This window comes from Plectropomus leopardus, chromosome 24, assembly GCF_008729295.1.
Source record: "Plectropomus leopardus isolate mb chromosome 24, YSFRI_Pleo_2.0, whole genome shotgun sequence".
Classification (NCBI taxonomy): domain Eukaryota; kingdom Metazoa; phylum Chordata; class Actinopteri; order Perciformes; family Serranidae; genus Plectropomus; species Plectropomus leopardus.
The window spans coordinates 14,754,670-14,767,325 of NC_056486.1; the positions used below are offsets into that span (position 1 = coordinate 14,754,670).

Sequence of the window (12,656 nt, forward strand, 5' to 3'; positions counted from 1 at the left end):
AAAAGTCTTAAAATTACATCTATATATGCTCCTCTACATATCTTGTGTCTTGCAAAACCCAAACATAAGTTAACATTATTTTTGCAAATAGTGATTACTTTAAGACTGCTTTAAGGCAAATACTGCTTGAGCTGGATTACTGCATCCACACAAAGCAGAAGTATTTTGATTATCTGGCAAATGGATTATCTTACAAAGGAGATTCTCATTATGTTATTTTATGGATTTCTAAATAAATTCCCAGAGTAGTTTCTATATATCACAGTATCATTACTGCGACATTCAATGAACTGAGTTATATTTCAATATGATTGCTGCAGAAATGCACAAATTTTGCCATCATTTTGTTTTGAATGTGTTTTTAACAGCTTGAAAACATCATGTTTGCATTTGGAAAATGTGCTGCAGATAAACAGTGCTTGAATGAAAGAGTAGATTATGAATTTCGGAAAATGCAATCACTGAAAGAATTCTGTGCAATAAAAAATGATTCACAATTTGGCTCATAGAAACTGTTTTGCTGACAATGTAAACTGTTGCTTAACATGAATTGATGGCAAATTCTGTTTAAAAAAGTAAAAGCTAACAGTTTTCTAATTTTTAATTCATTCAATTCATTTTTCAGATACTGTCTATTAAAAAGCCTGAAATTATATTTTAAATTTACACCTGCCCTCTTTGCTTGATAAAAGAAACAAAAACATTAACAACTGACATCTAGATCGTCATTGTGGGCTTCTAAAATGTCACAAATTGCCATTAGTGACGCTAACAGCACTCTAATGTTTATCTTTAGAGTGTGAATGTAAAAGAATATTAATATATTATTCATATTTCTGAACAGACAGAGACAGCGTCTGAATTTTTGCAGGAATGGTTTTCCCCTACCTGTTATGACGGTAAACAATTTACCACAGATATCACACCTCCTCCGCCAAATTTTAACACACACACACAGACACACACACCCACACAGCTACCATCAGTAGAACCCGTGTCATGTAACTTCAGGGGTTGCCTGTCTTCAGTATCATCAATAATACAGCTGACTGTTGTCTGTAAAATAATAGCAGAAACTGCCAATAGCCAGAGCAGAATGATTACCACACAATATATAAAGTTCAATCTTCAGACACTGAGAGAGGTTCTACCTCAATAACTTATCAAAGGTTTTGTGGAAAAACTTGAGCAATATTGCACAGGTGTTGGTTTTATCTCATGATCTGACTTGCAAGGAAACTCACAGGCTGAATGTAGGGACTGTCTCAAAAGTTCATGAGAAAAGGCTGAGTGAGCTTTTCAGATTTCTGTTAGTAGTTTTCTAACTGTTAGTCACAGACAACCCGGACTGACTTCATCTGGACATCCCCCTGTCACATATATGACTTTGAAAACAAAACAATATGGCCAAATGCAATTCTGACTTGCACAATGTAACATTCTTTTTCTACTCTTCATTTCCACCCACATCATCCACAGCTGCAAAGCTTTTCTTTTGACGCAGTTTAGGCTTTGTTTTTTGTTTTTTTTAAGGTAAAAGTCAAAAAGAAATAATTCGATTCATTTAGCTCATTGATTTTGCTCATTCGGTTCATTTAACTTATTGTAAAATTGAAAATATCACAGTCTTGACAAATTTTAATACCTTCATTTAAGTGATGCATCTGAACCTCTATCAGTGGAGATCTCCTATGTGTAGGCACATGGCAACTTTTTGTCTTAACTTTTGAAGACTGAAATGTCAAATTGTTCGAAAGTGATGACGTGTTTACTCTCTATTCCTTCCTCCACTATTCTCACAGCCTTTCTGTCTTTCCTGTCCTCCCACTATTACCCAGTGAATGTGGGATAATCTGATTTATTGGGGTTATGATTCAGAATTGGAGACATTAAATGCCACAACCCAATTATATGCCAATCTATCCTCTCCTACTCTTTCAATCCATTTTGCAAATTAATCTCTCCCTCCCTTTCCACCCTCTTTCACTCCAACAACGGCGAACTAAGCGCCCATTGGCATCCGGCACTAGTACAAACAGTCTATCAGTGAGTGTGTTAGTGTAAAAATTTTTTTATCATTTTGTTAGCTCCTAGTGCCTGATACTGCAGTATGAACCATTACATGTATTAAAATTGTTATTGGTGTGTAAATGCACTTGGGATTAAACTGTCTGGAAAAGCATCTGTCTTCTAGTTTGAGTGAAGTTATGTAATGAAGACTTCCTGTGTCTTTGCATGCTTTTTAGATGAGTCACAGGCCTGTCCCTTGCAGAAACAATTATCATCATACTTAAGATACGTATTTACATCAGCCCCCCTCACCCTTTCCTTGTGAAAGTTATCAAGGCTTTCCTCCTGCTGATTGATAACGGACATGTGTGAGTGTTGCAAGTGATACAAAGCTGCAGTTATCTCTTGAGCAACAAATGAATGCTTTTAGCTTGAATACTTGGGTAAATTTTACTTATTTACCTCCAGTTTAGCAAAGTTTTGAAAGCAGGACTTTCTGGTACCTCTGCACCTGGGTCGTATTTTCACTGTGTCCATTCTTTCAATGGGTCATCATGTTAACTTTGAACTCAGAACTTCCAATTTAGAGATTTGGGAAGCATGACTGCAGGAAAAAACAAACAAACATGCAAAGCAAGCTTTCAAACTGTCCCACATTTACATACATCTTCTATCTGAGTCAAACAGAAAGTACTGTAAACATATAAAGTAGCTTCTGGATTATAGTAGCTGTGGTGTCTAACTGCACAGGGATTGAGTGAAGTTCAATTACTGGCTAACTGAACTCGCAGCAGCATGGATGTAAAAAGAGAACTAATTCACAGATATAACATAACACTGAATGTGGGGTCCTGTTCATTTCAATGACAATTGCTCAGTGACTCATGAAGTCTAAAAAGTTTAAACTGTAAACTTTCTGAGTTTAAAATCATGTGGACGTCTCCTGCAGAAAAATTACCTTCCCTCCACCAAGTGGCTAACTTCCTGTTTAGCTACCTGATAACTTGAATGAGGCAAAAATGATTCAATCGTATTGACTTTCCAAATGTTATCAGACTGCATGGATTAAATCCAGAGAGTGAAAGGAGACATTTTGCAAAGTTTGAAACTCTTAAATGTATCTATCAATTTACAGATGTCTCTTTCCCAAAGTTAGTCTACAAGGACAAGTCTTTTTGGGCCCAAGTGCATCTCACGATACACCTGGAAATTGTAGTTATGCTGTTTAGCCACTATGCCAAATTGGCCTCAAAGCCCACTGCACTTCTTGGAGGCCTTAGGGGCACGGCAAATGCTGATGTTGCTCTATGTCTGCTTCATGTGCGAATAAACAATTTTATATAATTATAATATATCACCTTTGAGGTCATAGTTTGTTGTGTTGCCCCAGTGTGGCCCAAAAGAAATCAATGAATGCAGATTCAAGTATTTTGCCACTGTAGCTCCGATACATTTACATACTGCACAGAATCTGAGTAATTTTTCCACCAGTGCTGAACATTGGGGGCAAGTTATTTCAATTCACATGAATGCAAAGTATCATTATAAGTTCCATGTATTGTGTAATGGTCTATTCTATATTTTCTAGACACTAAAGGCACATGATAGATGACTTAACTGACATGATTCGACTGTAGGCTTACACCAAAAAGCTGTGCTGGCTGGTCAGGGTCCATATAATGATGTCATCCATCGTTGACACCGCCCTATAAGCTCACACCACCTACGCTCAAACTGTGGCCATTATGGGATAACAGGACAAGTGTTGAGAGTCAGCCTCAAATCTGAGCCGCTGAAAGCCCACGTCACTTAATTACATTTTGACAAGAAAGTCATCTCCCCCTCTAATTACCCATGATACACTATGCATGTTGCGTGTTTTCTGTCAATTAATGTCCCACTAATAAACAATTAAATCCAACTGGCCAACCAGACATCAGGAACACATCAGCCATAACTGAGTTTATTCCACATAATTGAATAGTTGATTAATTACCCCATCTGTTTAATTGGATAATAGTGTGTCTTCTTGTGTCTTGATTAGGTCAGAGGAAAGAAGGAGCTAACACGTGTTGAGTTTATATGTGAGAAAGTGCAGATTACTTTGCTGGCTCCAGAGAGGGAGACTATAATATTGGAGGATGACCCAGATAGCTGTGGGAAAAAAAAGATTCAAAGGGATTTTAATTATAAAGCATTAGTATTTAATATCTGGGGAGGCTCAAATTTTGTTTTGGATATCAATCCGTGACATGTAGCCATATTACTTTCTAGTATTTTTTATTTTATTTCTTGCCAGCCAGCATAAACACACATTTTAGAGAAAAATTGCTTTTGTGTTTTAATATGATATAGAGCAGTGTGTCAACAATCTATGACTATCTGCTTCTAGAAAGAAACAGTCTTACTCCTAACTCGTCAAATACTGCCGCTTAGTCAGAGGCCCTTAGTGTTAGATAAAGCACTGAAGCACAATTTAGCATCTGCATGAGAGGCATCACAGTGCACTTTCTGACGCTCAGAGAAACTGCTGTAATGTAAAAATCAAGAGGATACAGGAGTATAGGATAGGCAGAAAGGGGAGCTGCACGTGTTGAACACACTTGTACTTTCACCTGGGAGACTGCTATTCATGTGAAACCAAAAGTCAACAGTTATTATAATAAATTTCACACCTCTCCACTTCTGAGAAACACAACCTACTATGAAGATAAAAATCAAATACGGCAAATTCATAAAAATACCTTGAACCAATTTCCTGTTGCAGCTTGCAACTTTGGGTGTGTCATGACTAAGTTTTTAGGATAATCTCTCTCTCTGATCATTTTCATTGTCATACATAAAAATGAACACTTTTTTTTTTTTTACCTATTACAGTGTGAAACAACTTAATCAACTTAATCACTAACCAACAGGAAAAAATATAGAAAGCTGCCTTTAACTTCTCACTGCAGCTATCAGCTGATGATCTGGAGGTAACAGAAGGTCAGAGGTTAGAAAAACAACTTTTTAGGTCAAAAGGTCATCGTGTACACACTAAAATATAGCTTTTGGGGAAGTGACTAAGTTAGAACGCAGTTAGAAATGACACAAGCTAGAGTGGATATAATATATTTGCTATGTGTTTGCTAGGAGTCAAGATACTAACATAAAATTAAGTCTTTTAGCCTTCAAAACACATTTTTCATTATTAGACAATGCTGTCTCAACTGCAGTTTAGTCAGCCACGACACTGTTAAATCAACATAACTATTGAGACAGTCCGATCTGAGCCAAAAGGGGTTAAAAACTTCTTGTTGCTGTGCTTTTCCAGTCTGACTTTAGATTTCCATTTGATAATGAACACTCATCTTCTTCCCCCCGATTATAATGAAGCAATATTCTTCAAGTAATAGCTTTTAAAACAGCCTTATTTGTCCTCAGGGCTCCTTTCACAGAAATCACATCCAGTTATATCTTGGGAAACCACAAGACGGAGAGCTGAGGACTGCTCTGCCTCATTTTCAAAGGTTGCACTGTTTCTCTTTAAACTCCAGCTGGGAGGCTTTTTAGTTGACTGTTCTTAGATAGCAGATAAATGACCTGAAAGGCTTGTTTGAGCAACTGATGTGAAAAAGCTGCTGGTTAATAAAATGCCAGCTCATCTGTTATTATTTATACACTTTTTTTTTTTGTTAATTTAGCACTCATGCAAAGGTGCAAGATTTAATAGTATGTTTAACTGTTTTAACATAGACTGCAAGTATTAAAATATCCAGCTAACTAGCTTATTACCTATAAGGCAGTGAACTGGCACTACTTCTAAAGCCAAGGATTACATCATTACCTAATTACATAATTTGTTATATTGCAGGTTACATTGGGAAAAGCCTCAGTTAGGACATTCACTAACATCCGCTGGTGAGTTTTTTGCAAATAAGTTAGCCATAATTAACGATAATTAGCTGGGTCGTTCTGGCTGATAAATACTGCCAGCAACAGTAGATATTTCTGGCTAACAAAATAAACTGGTGTGCTATAAAGGATGAGCCTGCTTTTGCCTAATGTTCTGTAAAAATTAAAGACCCATTGTTTAAAATATTACAAAGAATTTGGGTCCGAAAATCTTCAGGGAAGTCTAACCCCAGTCCCCAATAGTACAAGGAACCGAAATCTAAGTGTATCTTTGTAAATCAATGATCACACAAACAATAAAAAAAAATCTCTGTCCAAAGTTACAGTGAGGCCTATGGTCTCCTCTGGGTTTAATCTTGAGTTAAAGGCAAAGATGAGGTTAATAAACAACTTTTTAGGTTAAGGTTTTGCTATCTTATCCAAAAAAGACCAGACTACACAATTCGAGCTGATGAGAATGAGCAAGACTCTCGGTGTGCCCGGGTAAAATATCAAATTTTAGGGACCCCTTTGCAGATAACACCTGTGATACTACTGATAAAAATGATCAAAAACGACAAAATGTTTTTTGAAAAAAATGTTTAACATCTGTTGTGTGTCTCGCTATCTCTGAACTTCTGAACCCCGATAGAATGACATAAAAAAAGAAGAAAACATTGAAGCATTTTTTTTCTCTTCACTTATCAAGTAAGGAGTTTCATTGACAATGCATCCTTATTTTCAAACTTGCTTACAGACATTTACATGTGAGGAGTCGAGTAAAGGCAGCTGTAAGAGCGAGCCGTCAGTGAGTCGTCATACAGGGACAGAAAACTCCCCTTTCACAACTTCAACGACTGCAAAGCCCAGCATGGTGATAAATGAGCCGACCGTGGGCAAACTGTGTTTTCCTGTGCCTCACAGTGAGTTACAGAATTGAATCTCTGCTGGAAGCAATCAGCGACTTGCTGAAGGACACTTGAGTCTTTAACTCTGCGCCACCTTGCTGCTGTGACACCAGCATGACTTAGAGGAGAGAGTAGGGAGGTGTCGGAATGACAGACAATGTTTTGAACAACTGCATGATTTGCCCTCAGCAGCTTTCTTCTCTGCAGGGGGAGTTTTTACCATTTGAACTCAGTTTCTACCACAGGCATATGAGCATTAGAAAAAACAGTGATAAGCTGCTTTGCTCAAAGGCAGCGCAGTAGTTCTCAGTCACAGCAGAGAGATTAACTTCAGCCTTGAGAGAAGCAACTTGCAAAGCATTAAATGTGGTCTCAGTTGTGGTAAATTGTGGTTTAACTGAACACGTTTCTCTAAGGTCAAGCAATGCATGCACACATACTTTACTGCAAATTTAGTATAGGAAATACAGCAGATGCACATGCATGTAAAAACACACGCCTATGTGTAAATACACTAGCTCACAATTACTTTAGGATGGAGAATGAAGCAATGACTCACAAGAAGCTGGTGCACTGAATATCAACATGACTGTTAGGCGTAAGGCTGCTGGCTAAGTGCTGAAGAATCCACCTGAGGCCAACCTAGGTACACCTGACAGCAAGCAAACAATTATAAAGCTAACTGCATCAAGCGACTAACATTACCAAACGACTATTAGGAAGTTTGACAACAGAGTCGCACAGTTCAGTGTCAGTGTGTGTCGACTTTTTTGTCAGGTTTTGGCCTCAATGCCTGCCTGAACTCCACCCGCCATGGATAACCACAGAGGATGCAGCACAACTCCATCATTTCAACTCAATTTATTGAAATGATGATCGTTAAGTACGAGTATAAGATTAAAAAACCTAAAAAAAAAACAAAAAAACAAAGAAAAACAAATTCTATTTGTTAATTCAGCCAAATAATTAATTTCTAGAATAACATAAATCATGTCAGGTATGTCTACCAAAACTCTGTCCTGAATAAAACCAGTTAATTTCAATCAAATAATGAAATGGAAACGTCTTGTTTTTGTGTTTAACTGTATTTATTTTTAATCAATATCATGCTGTGCCACATATTTATTAAATGTATTTATTGCAATTTTAAAATATGACTGATTTATTTTAAACAATATGTATGCTTTTTTAAAGTGGTATTTATGCTCATTTTATACTATAGTTTCAGTAATTGTTAAATTATTTTTAATCTAACTTTTAATTCCAAGCAAAATCAATAAGTGTTAATTATTCATAATCATAAACCATATCAATGAATCAGTTAGACACTTAATCAAATATTTGTAAAAATCAACTTAAATCATGGCCTAGTCCTTTAAATACTTTCATTTACACCTAAACTCGGAATATGTAATTTCTGCAATAAAGCAAATCAGGCCACAAACAAAATCATATAAGTAAACAACTCAGATCAACCACAGATTACAGCCTTAAACACCAAAGTGAACAATCACAATCACATTTTATGTAACGCAATGCTGTCCCATAAATCACAGAACTGATTCAGAGTCTGGACAGTCCTGTATCAGCCTGCCGGTGCAAAAAAGATCGACTGCAGGTAAAATTTAATCTACTTAAAGAAGATCTTAAAAGTAATCTCAAGAAGATTCAAGTTTCATGACGTCTCCATCCAACCACAGAAGGTCTATTTAGCTGGATTCCTGCGTAACTGACAATTGAGAAATGCACAATGCATCAGACGGGGGAGGTGTGTTGATTTCTTCGAGAGGGCTGACTGTTGACAGCCATCGCTTGTTCTCTTTTTTTCCCTCTCCCCACGAAACCACTTCCTCAGCCACTCTCCTACACTCTTACTGTAACATCAATACAAATCTCAAGCCTCATTTACAGGGAGAAACACAGACAGAGAATGAGAGAGAGCTGGAGAGTAAAGACAGTAAGAAAGGATGGATGAGTGACAGAGGGATTTCCCCTTTGGTAACACTGAAAACAGACAAAGGATTGCCTAAATCTTAAATGTCCACTATTACACATTGCAGTGACAAACAGTCTCTGGACACACAGTGTAGTTAAATATAGCATTACACAGGCTTTCCACACTCTGAGCAACATTACAATCACATCCAGAAAAAACTGTGTGAAAACACTTTGCTCCCAGGGGTGGGTGAGACGCCAGTGCTAATGAAATATTCAAGCATTTTTAGTGCCGTACAAATGGACTAGAACCCCAACAACAAACAAAAGTGCACCTCATGACTCAAAAAAACCCCCACACAAAACGGTGTCTAATGTGAGGGTTCAGATGACAGCTGGGAAACTACAGTCTGTCTGTGTTATTATTTCACCCAGTGCTGAAGCTGTGCGGGCACATGAGGTAATTCCACTTGTTTCCAAGGTAGTGTCACTTCTTTGAAACAAGAAAGCGCACCACCCGCTCTTAGTCAGCGTGTGGTTGTCTGTGCCAAGGAAGGGGCAGAAATATTTCAGCAGGAAAAAAACAACTAAAAGGCATGAAGTCATACAAAACCAGACAATGCTGAGTGTCAGCCCCAATCAGTGCAAGCTTTGCTCATACTTTTTTACCGATGTTGAGCCATTTTTTCTTTAGCCATAGCACTCCACTATAACTACGTCCAGAATGCAAGGCACACATCCACGCAAGGTGAAAATGTTCCGGCTTGAGAGAAATATGCGATTATATCAGGGCTATGTGACTCTGCTTCAAAAATGAGAGAGACTAGAGGGAAATAATCAAAAGAAGCAGACCTACAATCCAAATCTTTCAAAATCTTTTAACTGAACAAATATGTCTGAATGATTGCTTGCGCACGCACGCACGCACCCACACACACACGCGCACACACAAACACCTCTACTTTTTATTTATACTTATCTTTCTGCTATATCTGTTGAATTTTGCCTGCAAAGTAAACTTGGTTTGACTATAGCTGATTTCAATCACACTTTTACTTGAAGAGTTAAAAGAGTATTTCAAAAGAGAGTGAACTTGTTGTCAGAGGATCACTAATGGATAATATTTAGGCTTTGTTTTGAATGAAAATATTTGCTTTACAGTGACTATAGAGGTTTTGCAAGCGTCGGCAGGAGGAGACGTTGGATCTGTGATTTTAAGCCTTTTCAAAACTTTGATTCAATTTTTATTTTATGCCTCAGTGTGGGGTTTTAAGAATGCTGCTGCTACGCAGAGTCCAGCCATGTGGTGCTTTGGTTGGGTTGGTGCATATATTTACAGAAAAGAGGCCATAAAGATTTACATACATGTGATGGGACTCATGTCATATTAAGTAGATTTGTAAAATAGTGACGATTGTGGAACCATCCTGCAGGGATGTCCACTTGCCTCGTTCCCCATCCGAGTTAATAATAAGAATCTGCCAATCCAAAGTCTGTCATATCAAGCTCCTCAAAGTTATTGAAAACGATCTGGAGTTGACGACAACTGCGCTGTGCATGAAAGCTTCCCAAGTAAAAACATCTGTGTGACAGCTGACATAAAAATAAAAGATCCCATCGGGTTCAGTATAGCTCAATAATGACAATCCCGATCAGATAAAAATTGATGGAATCTGCACAGAAACAGATCTTTAAAACTGGATTAGGACACCCCCACAATCTTGTCTAATTGCCAGTAAGAGGAAAGGTTAGCCAAAAGAGCTTTTACGAGGAGACACATGATTTTCCTTGGTCAAAAGATGTTGCCACAACATTTTATAAATGTTGAATTGCTGGAAATGTTCTCTTTTTGAATTTGTGGAACTGTGTATTATGACTAGTCATGTGGCCATGCTGTTGTTGTTGTCAAGTGTTATGTAAGGCCATACTGTGCATTTGATGGCATACAAAGGGTCAATTGTAAAAAACAACAACAAAACAAAACAAAAAAACAACCAAATATTGTCAAAAAATGTCAGGTGGCATTTTTGATGACATAATAACAGTACTGAGATCGATACTGTCAAACTTATCTGACAGAAACCAGTGATTCTGTGTGTCATGTGTTTATATGACTATATATAGGGCTTATTCTTACCATGCAGTTGATAATGAGACGTTGAGTGACAGCAGTTTGGTCTGCAGCTGTAGTTGCTCTCTGTTCTTTGAGGGATTTTATCAGAGGGGATGGGTCTGTGCAGCCCTACAGGATACATCTGTTCAGAGAAAAAAAAGAACAAACATCATGTTTCTGAGCGTGAAGGACGCAGACATGTGATGATGGGAGTCCAGAAAAAGCTGCCAAAGACAATAGTAAGTGGGCAAAGTTGACGAGGTAAAAGGTGTGTATGTTTTTGTTTGTGAGTTGATGGGGTGGAAGGTCGGTCGTCTAGACATGTCTCGTCTAGGGGAGAAGTTCAGTCTGTTTGTGTCACCATTTCTAATTTTTTGTAAATCACTCAGGCTGCCACTGTTAGTACTGAACCACAAAGAGGACAGCAAAACAAATGACTAAGCAGACATCTTCCTGTAACATGACTGTATAAATGAACCTGTTGAGCCAAAAGACATTAACTTTGTATTTTTCATATAGGGACAATGAAAACATCAAATTGAGATCCCATAGCTGTTTAAAATCAAATTAAATCATCATCAGACAACATGTGACTCAATCAATCTACAGTATATTAAATTTAAAGTCATAATCCATTCATTTTTTTTTAAATCAATCCCTGTTTTGAGATTCTGTTTATAGTAAATAGCCAACAGTGTATTTAAATTCTGCAAATACCTTTCTATATAGTAGTTTTCACTGTTAGTGGCGGAGTCGCTGGGAGTAATCAATTTTTAAAAAAAAATGTGCGTTGACTGACTTTTAATCAAAATGATATAAGTTTGTTTGGCTGCCCTTTGAACAGACACACCAACTGCTCTTCTGTGAAAGTAGCTGCTAAATTAGTATTTACTACAGTAAGAAATTGCACAAATTGTTACAACCACTGACCAGAGGTGTCACCATGTCAGCTAGGAATTAAATCTGAATGAGTGTGAAGGAGTATTTTCTTTTCTTAACACTAGAAGTCTGGCATAAGTAATGCATTTTACGTGTCTGGTTTATTCCATAATGCTCCGCTGCATGGAAAACCATGTATATTATTGAGTTAAGGTGGAAAATCATGTGTGTTACCGAGCCTGTTTAAAGGTGTAAAATAATGTGCTTATTGCATTTACTTATCAACAAATCAACAACTACATGATGCCAGTGTATTATATTGTGAAATGCATCAAGCTTGTCATTAAAAAATAAAGTAGCTCACTGAGCGTATATTTAATGTATTGTACCTAACCGCAGAGCTCTAGGCTGGTGCCCACTTCCTCTGTTGAACCATTTCTGTTTCTGAGCTTGGAGAAGGAAGTCTGAAATCGAGCACACTCGCCAGATAAAGTTAAGTAACAAAACTTTAAGCAGCAAATAATGTGTAGGATCCTTATGGGTTTGCTGATATAAACTAGCTATGCTAATGTTGTGAGCAAATAAATGTAATTTACACTAAATTAATTCTAATTTGCAAACTACATTAACATAGTTAAGGGTCCAACAGAGGAGGTGAGCCCAAGCCTGTAGTTTTGCAGTTAGACCCATCTCAGTATGTTTGGGTGGTAAAGCTTGTTACATAATTATCATTGTTTCATAGCTGTGTCTCTTCCTCTTGTGTCACATATGTGAACACATCTAGTTTCACTCTGTCAGACAGAGCTGTTGAGAGACTCTCAGACAGTCAGAGCAGGGGAGGGGAGGACAATTACAACAATGTCAGTCTGTTCTGACCAGCTGGAAATGTCCAATGCACTTTTTAATTAATTAACTTGACAGTATTTCTTATTGATGTA

General features: G+C 37.4%; 1 long non-coding RNA gene across 1 annotated transcript in view; it reads right to left on the bottom strand.

Annotated features, from left to right (window-relative positions):
• LOC121963027 overlaps positions 1–10,991 on the bottom strand; it is a 30,781-nt gene extending 19,790 nt beyond the window's left edge. Inside the window, exon 1 of the long non-coding RNA XR_006107191.1 lies at positions 10,864–10,991. This is a non-coding gene — a long non-coding RNA (uncharacterized LOC121963027). The remainder of the gene's footprint in view (positions 1–10,863) is intronic.
• Positions 10,992–12,656: the final 1,665 nt, after the last annotated feature.